Raw genomic sequence first — 7652 nt, 5'->3', positions numbered from 1 at the left:
TATGGCCACAAAATGTAGCCCACGGCCACTGAGAGATGGTCTATGGGACCTCTCCCTCCCCTCAGGAAAAGAAACAGAGAAAATCGAGCCTGGTTCGCAAACCGAGGTATGGCGCAGAAGAGGGTTCGGAAACCCGGAGGCAGGGCTCATGGCCAAGACTCTGAAACTTCTGAACGAGCACATTATGCAATATCACCAAGTGCTCAACTGGTGACGTCTGAGTCTCAAGGTCGGTAAAAAATGGGGTGTCTACATCTATACATTTCAAACATTCGAAAACTATATCCTTAAGTTCTAAACTGTACAAATAGTTTAAACCATCCAAAACTATGCATATCTAACTTTATAAACATATCGACAGCTATTAAGAGATTATTTAAAACTACCGACAACAGTTCTTATAGCAATTCCAGCTGCAGCTGTGGCAAATCCACTTGCTCCTATCACAGGGATGAGGGTGCCTAATGTATGTGTTAAGGCACCTAAACCCGCAGCAATAGCTGGAGCTACTAACCTTGTTGCATTTCTTATCTGCATGACAAAGGAAACTTCATATAAGTACAAAAACCAACAACTCAGGGACACAAATATTTCTTAAGGTATTAAGAAATGATCAAGAAATTTTAAAACATAAACAAAATATTTTCAAAATGAATAAGATAATTCAATGGCCCCATAAAAGCAATGTCATAATGAAAAATTAGCAAAAATTTAAGATCTCAATAGTCTCAATGTATATGCAAATAAAATCCATATAAAGCAAAACCTCTTTTTTCATACGTCAAATGAAGTTACCTCTAATGAAGTTACCTCTTTTGTTGCAATGTTTCTAGAGGAAAATGAGTAGGAATCTTCCAATAAACCATTAAGTTTGTAGAGGAAAATATAGTTTGTTACTAAATCTAGGCCATAAGAAGCTCAAGAGAAAAATTAAATTTAAAAAGCGGAAGAGGTGGAATTAATCTACTCCAATGCAGCACCTACTTGGGACTCGCATAATTATGTTAAAGGATCTCTATGTATGAGGTTTAGGTTTGTATAGGTTTTATCCATTACCATTGTAAGTTCTAAAATAAAGAGTCCAAGTCAAATTAGAGTCTATATTATTTACAAGTTTAAAAAGAAACTTTCAATCCATTATAGAAGAAATTTAGGAAAGTTTTAGTAGTTTTAGGCGCTTTTTGGGATAATGTGATGTAATTCTACCTGAGTACTTAGTAGCAAATACATAAGATAAGGAACTATAGGAATAATATACGATAACAACATTTCATCAGCTAAATTCTGGAATCAACTTGTACCTAAACTTTTTATATTCTTTCCTCTCTGCTTCCAATGCATCTCCACTTCTTGTCTACCCCTTCTTCTCTGGTTCTTCTCTTTTATTGTTTCTTTTGTTTATTCTATATCTCAATTTCTCTCTCAATATTTACTGTCATATTTATTTGCATATCACATGTTCGACAAAATTGTTATGAACCACATTTTTAGATCTGGAATCCTTAACCACATTTTCATGAGAAAATGCTTTCTAAGTGTTATTGGTGACAAATCCCAGTGAACCTTTCACAAAGTTGCCACATGACTCTGCTCTCTTTTTGTTTTTTTTTTTCTTCAATGAGTACATGACTCATCTCTTTAAAGTAACAATTCTGTCTCTAAATAGATTTCTCATCCACTTAGTATGAATATAAGACACCAAATGGTGAAAGAAATTAAAAACTGGAATTTACTGCATTTTAGATTCCCATTCAACTACTATTACAGCAGAAGTCAAATTTCCCAAAATACACCATCACCATCATTACAAACTTCAATCACTTTGTGATCTAGAATTTGGGATTAACCAACTTCTCTATGCAATTTCGCAGTGACTCAGTCAGATTATTAATGCAGATCAGATCATTAATGTAACATAAATTTTCTAAATTCCATTTGAAGTATAGTAAAGACTCCACGCTTTTTTACCAAAAAAAAAAAAAAAAACACTCCACACTTTGACACCAACTCATGAAAGCAAACTAAACAGTAAGTAAAAATGAAACTAAATAAGTTAACCAAAATAGAGAAGACAAAAACATGAGATGGACTACAATAAAAGAATCAATTAGAGGGAGAACCTCAGAAGCAAATGCACAGTGTGTCTTGATATCAGCATCATGCGCATCCCCACTTTCAAACAAGTTACCAGTTCTAAAGAGTTGTTCAAAGTTCTCCAAACTCAAGTCAATATCATCCATGTTGAAGTCTTTGAAAAAATCATCATTTACAATCCCAGTGCCTTTTCTTTGAGAGAAGCATGGCTGCATATTAAGGGATAGAAATTATATAAAATAAGATTACAGTCAAAGCCTGAAAATTTTCAAGCATGTCTGAACAAATAAAATAAATGCTCAAATATCCATGGCAACATAGGCACATATCCACAAACATGCATCGTGATTCAAAGAAAGCATCAAGTTCAATTCATTTTATTTAGGAGTGGGAATTATGTCGTGCTTGTACTGTGTTATTTATCAAGTTCGATGCATCCCCTTTGTTTCTATTTCAAACATAACCAAAAACAACACACTAAAACTAAATTTTAATTCTTATCTAATGCAATAGCACAAATATTAATAGTAATAGTAATAAATTTAGTACGACCATTTGACAGCACACACAAACATTATATATATAAGAATATATAACATATCTCTTGTTTTGTGAAAAACCATTCCCTTGCATGTCTAAGGCTTTCAATAACATGCTATTATTGATGGATTGCCCTTCAAACCATATGATATTGATGAGAATCTAAGGGTTTTAAAGGTATAGATTGTTGGGTTTGTGGAGCCTGATTAGCTTGATTAGAAGATGCATCAAAATAAGATGAAGACTAGGGGGGTTGGCTCTGTTTTTCTTTGGGTTATGACTACTCTGATGCATAGGGGGCCTGCTAGCAGTACTCTTTTGTTTTGGTGTTGATTAGTTTTTTGCAAGGATAGTACTACTAGGACGCTTGTTATATTTGATTCAAGGTTTAAGATATTGTTATTTTAACATGCTTCATAATTTTCCACTTTAAAGTCTTTGTACTGAGTTAAAGCTCAGATGGATAGAGGACATTATAAACTTTGTATTAAGTAGCCCACAACTACATTTCTACTCCCACAAGAACTTATTAAATAAAATAAAAATTAAGGCGAATTTAGGCATTCTAAACAATGCTAATGCTTAAAATTATAGTCAATTTGGTTTGAAATTCATGAAATCACCAAATGTTCATAATGTGAATAGCATCAAATTCTATAACTAAATTAAGTGGCCCAGAATTGTACTAAAATGCTTACTCAATGTACTCATCCCACACAATAACTATCACCATCAAAGATCATGTACTCGTTCTTCCTAGCTCTTGCTTCTCTACAGCTTGTCAATGAAAAGAAAAAAAAAAAAAAACACTCATGTTGCTAAAATTGCATCCCATTTTCGTGCAAAAACAAAAACTATTAATTGTGAAATAACCATTACCTATCCTCGAAATCACCCAAACTGCCATTTGGACTCATATCCTATCAGCAATGTCACTTTAGATTACCGCAAAACAACAAACTAAAGAGACTCCCACATTAATTTTCTCTCTCATGAAAAACTAAAGTAATAAAAAAGACAAATAATTGAAGTACTTGTCTATGTCATTTAGAGTATCCTACTTAGTACACCTACGAATGCAAAAATTATTCCAAAATAGAAAAATAATTCAGTAGAAAAAAAAAAACTCCATATTAGAAATCATAACCATAAAGTTCCCTATCTAGAAATGCGTACCACAAATATTTTTTTTTTTTTCAAGTAATGCTAATTTCCCTTTGACTTTGAAGTATATTCCAACATCCCAACATAATATATATATATTTTTTTTAGAACTGCCTTTAAGCAAAGGTAATTCATTGTTACGTATCAAAATAATTTTACTCACATCCGTGGTTACCAGCCTTTAATTTGCATGTGGTTCAAAAAAACAAATTTCCATATCTTGAAAAGAACCAAAAAAAGAGAAAAATATCCTTTTTTTTAACTCATCAAAAATATCTTTGCCTTGTGGACTCTAGAGCTCCTGAGAGTGATAGCTAAGTTTGTTTCTTCTGAGCTAGTTTTTAGTCAATTGGGTAATGTTTGAGCTGTTGGAAAGCCTAATTTGGTTAGCTACAGAGGTGCAACCAACCATTCTGGCTACTACTCTCTTTGTAATGTCTATGCTTTTGAGGATTGCCAAATGGGATTGATTCATCAATCTCCTCTCCTCTAAATATCCCTAAGTAACCCAAGCTGGTATGGTGCATGGATTAAATTTAGACCCAACAGAACCAATGTAAAGGAGTCAGCTTATTAGTTTCACAATTACATGAAACTAAGGCAGATCAAGTTACTTCCCTTTTGATTTTATTTTTCACGGGGCACTATGAATTACCAGAACACAGAGAACTCAATAAAAAATTGATAGAGAAATGGCAATCATACAGTTTCAGCTTTAGCTTACATAGCTTTAAATTCTGCCCCTTTTGTAGTCAATTCTGTTAGCCTCATCTCCTCTTGCTTTTTCATTACCTCGAACACCTAAACCAGCATCAACCCAACAATGTAATGAAAATCATTCATCCAATCCAATCTTCAATTCATTCTACATTGACACTAGGAGAAGAGAATGAAAAAAAAGAAGAAAAAAAGACCATTAACAAAACAGAAGCTGAACTTCTAAAACCCACCATGGATTTTCTTCACAAGACACACAAATAACAGAGGAGCTCAGCTCTAGCTCTAGAGAATAGCCATGAATGGGATTATGGAACTCTACTGTACCAACTGTAAGAATTTCACAGACTAATAAATGATTTATTGATTTGATTGATGATATACCTATAGAGAAAGGTATGGTATGTCTTGAAGGAGAAGAAAAGGGTCATACACACACACACACACACGCACACATACACACACACACACACATAGAGAGAGAGAGAGAGAGAGAGAGAGAGAGAGAGAGAGAGAGATGTTGTAGGGTTTCTCTTAAATGGCGGTTTGTGGCTGCATTTATATACCCGCTAAAATTTTATAACCAGTTTTACACTAACAAATAATCCCAGTTGGCAAGGCACCATACATAAAGATGAACAAATGGAACAAAGAAGAATCAGAAAGGTAAAAGCCTCTATTTCACAATAAATAAATTATGCATCCTTATCCACTGCTAGCAAAAACAGACAAGCTTCACTATTTAATCAAACAAAAACCCCACTCTTGTATCTACAAACTTCTTACCCCTTTAATAATGAACCAAAAATCATTTTATGCAATTGGCATTTTGTGAATAAGATAGAACCACCATAGAATCATGACTTGTTTTCAAGTTTTTGAACACTAAAGAAATACATGTAAACAAAAAAACACCACTAAACGTTAAATCTAAGAAAATTTTGTAGACAAAACATAAAGCAGTTATGAACAACTCTAAAGTTGTTTATTCTTTCTTAGTCAATCTTTAAATTTCTGCCAAATCATATATTTTAAGGACAAAAAGTAGTAAGCTAATATTTGTTTTTATATCATTACATTTGGATTTACGCACCACCATCTACAAAAATTCTGTTTAAAACGAAAAACAAACAAAAACGAAAAAGTTACATTCACAATTTGATAAGCCTCACTTTCCCAACACACATACACATAAATAATGAAGAAAGAGCTTCACTTTCCCTTTTCCCAACTGTATCTGCCAACCTCCATTAGTAGTACCAAGATGCTAAATAAAGTCAATAAAGGTTTATATGCAGATCCACCTTTCCAAGCACCATTTAAACACAACTTGATAAGCCTTCTCATTTTTTCACTAGTTTACAATTTTCTTTTAACTATTCAGAGATTTAGACTTTCCTCCTTTCAACTTGTTCTCCTTTGCAAACACAAATTTTTTTCGGTAGCTATACTCACCTTTCCTGAGATTCAGAGAAAATACAAATAATTTTATAATTTCTAATGTGAGATTCTTTTAATTCTCTATGCCCGACCAAAATCAAGACTACCAAAATAATATTAGCACCACAAAATATCATGTCTTGAATACAATACCTCAAAATGGGGTATATATTCCAGAATGTACAAACAAAAAATTAACACAATTCATCTACATATATACACAACCAAAGTCAACAAAACCCATAAACTATGCCCAATAGCCAACAAGACCCACAAAACCATTTGAAGCAAACCAAAGAAAAGGGTTAAACAATTAATCAATCTAAATCCTTATAAGTTTGTTGCATTAATCAATCACTCAAATTTATCAAACCATTAGACATCTCTTTTTTGCAATACCATGATATATGTTATATAACAACTCTAGAAAAATCTTGAGAGAAAAGTAAATACCTGTTGTTTTAAAGTGGAGCTGAATAAAATTCATCTCTTGAATCTCAGAGTAGAGACCACCCATAGCGTCAACAAGAAAACTTGGACTAGGGATCTTAGACTCAACCCTACTGAAAGCCTTAGGGCTCTTTCTCATCTCGATATTAGATGCAGAACGATGTTTCTTACCCCCATTTCTCTTCGCGACGTCCATTAAAATTAACAAATCACTATCCGTAAGACTATCCTTCAAGATGTACGAACTCCCCTTAGGTGTAGTAGTACCTTCAATCACTAGTTTATCACCCATTGTATCTAAGTCATGTAGATTAGATGAGTAATCAACCATCATCAACGAAATATTGAATGAACAAACCCTAGAAACTGAGGTAGTTTCTAGAGAGAAGGTAGACTCTCTCTCTCTCTAACCCATCATGTTTCCTTTCCATTTCTTATTAAATTGTTAGTGATCAAAGAATGAAAAAATAATTAGAAGAGGTTTCCTTGAAAGTTTAGGAAACGACGAAATTTTTTCCAGAAAAATAGCAGGGCACTTGTGATAACCCTATTTCGTATTATGCTAATTGATCTTAATTATGATTGTGATTATGTGTTTAATATGATTTTGGGTGCGATTTATATGAATATATATGGTTTTAAATTTCTATTTGTTCACTGTAGGAAAATCTGTTTGATTTTCTGCTTTAGAATTTAAATTGAAGGCCTTATCGGCCACAGAAACTGAAATTGATTACGCCATTGTGATTAGCATAATTTTTAGAGCCTATGGTGAAATTTAATTGAAAATTTATTCGGATCAAAATCATTAGATACAGAACGATTAAATTAGGCTCAATTATTTAGTTTTAATCATTTGATTAGGCCAACATATATATAAATGGCTTATTTACATTTTTGAGCATTGCTTTTGAGCTCATTCCTCCCCTTGGCTAAGATTACACTCTAGAGAGAGAGAGAGAGGCTGTCAAATTTAGAGAGAGAAAGGGAGCTCAAGATAGAGAATTTATCAAGGATCTTGGTGATCTTGAAGATTAATTCAAGAATTAACTATAATTTGTGAAGATTGGAGCTCCTAGGTGAGTGAATTCATAAGCTTGAGTTAGTAATTTTGTGGAATCAAAGTTTGATTGTGATCAAAAAGTGTAACTTGAGTTGTATATAAAGTTAAATACATGAATTAAGCTAAGCTTGATAAATTTGAGATCATTGGATGCATGCATATAAGGATTGACAATAATTTTGCA

At 33.0% G+C, this 7652-nt stretch overlaps 1 long non-coding RNA gene across 2 annotated transcripts; it reads right to left on the bottom strand.

The window, feature by feature from the left end:
- Positions 1-260: 260 nt before the first annotated feature.
- LOC114293443 (uncharacterized) lies at positions 261-6867 on the bottom strand. Of its 2 annotated transcripts, XR_003640064.2 has the most exons (4): positions 6409-6867; positions 4504-4599; positions 2121-2303; positions 261-531 (listed from the first exon to the last, which is right to left on the bottom strand). It is a non-coding gene; the product is annotated as an uncharacterized LOC114293443 (long non-coding RNA). The 2 variants fall into 2 exon arrangements; XR_014346206.1 differs by having other exon boundaries at positions 2121-4599.
- Positions 6868-7652: the final 785 nt, after the last annotated feature.

This window comes from Camellia sinensis, chromosome 12, assembly GCF_055761805.1.
Source record: "Camellia sinensis isolate YWXY chromosome 12, ASM5576180v1, whole genome shotgun sequence".
In the NCBI taxonomy this organism is placed as follows: domain Eukaryota; kingdom Viridiplantae; phylum Streptophyta; class Magnoliopsida; order Ericales; family Theaceae; genus Camellia; species Camellia sinensis.
Note: the sequence above shows the minus strand (reverse complement) of the source record. Positions and strands in the feature narration are given on the sequence as shown.